Below are 940 nucleotides of genomic sequence, written 5' to 3'. Positions count from 1 at the left end.
CTAACCTTTGGCAGTTGGTTTCATGATTGTCATGCAATGCGCAGTCCAACTATTGCACTGTTGCACTACTGTTAAAGTGGTCTGTGGATTTTGTTGTGATATTTAAAAAAAATGCAAACATATAAAATGAGCACAAAATGAAATGCCAATAGCGGATACTCATTTTATTTACTAAATAATATTACATAAAATCGAGTTATTGTCAGAATTGGTACAAGTATGCCAATCTAATTGGCTTTCAAGTCACCTATTCTAACAATGACTTCATCAAAATGCGTGTTTTAGCTTCAGGAAGCCTTTTTGAGGCCATAGATGGACCTCTAGATATGAAAGACCTTCTGTTTTTCTCCAACCGAGGTGAAACCCTCCAACTGATCCATGTAAGTCTCTTCCACGAAATCATTTAAGAAGGCTGTTTTCACGTCTATCTGCCATATATCATAGTCATATTATGCTGCTATGGCAAGCAATATCCAAATGGACTTGGCCATGGCCATGGGCAAATAGGTTTTCTCAAAATCGATCCCAGGTCGTTGAGTGTATCATTTTGCCACGAGCCTAGCCTTGAAGGCAGTAACTTCGCCGTTAGCTCCAAGCTTACGTTTGTAGACCTATTTACAACTAACTGGCTTATTGCCTTTAGTTGGGTCCATAAGGTTTCAAACTTAGTTTGAACCCATCGAGTCCATTTTGAATTGCATGGCCGCAAGCCACTTATCCGAGTCGATATCAGACATCGCTTCTTCATATGTTCTTGGATCATCATTCAATTGGCTAGTGAAACCCAAGAACCCATACCTATCAGGTGGTTGGTTAATCTAGCTAACCTACGTAGGACTGGAGCATTATCACTGGGAACCACAGGTACAGATTGCTTCAATTATCCTGATTAGGTATCTCACTTGACTCTTCAAGCAGTTTCTCATCACGTCGGTTATCA

Source organism: Sesamum indicum, unplaced genomic scaffold (assembly GCF_000512975.1).
Source record: "Sesamum indicum cultivar Zhongzhi No. 13 unplaced genomic scaffold, S_indicum_v1.0 scaffold00057, whole genome shotgun sequence".
NCBI classification, from domain to species: Eukaryota; Viridiplantae; Streptophyta; class Magnoliopsida; order Lamiales; family Pedaliaceae; genus Sesamum; species Sesamum indicum.
Note: the sequence above shows the minus strand (reverse complement) of the source record.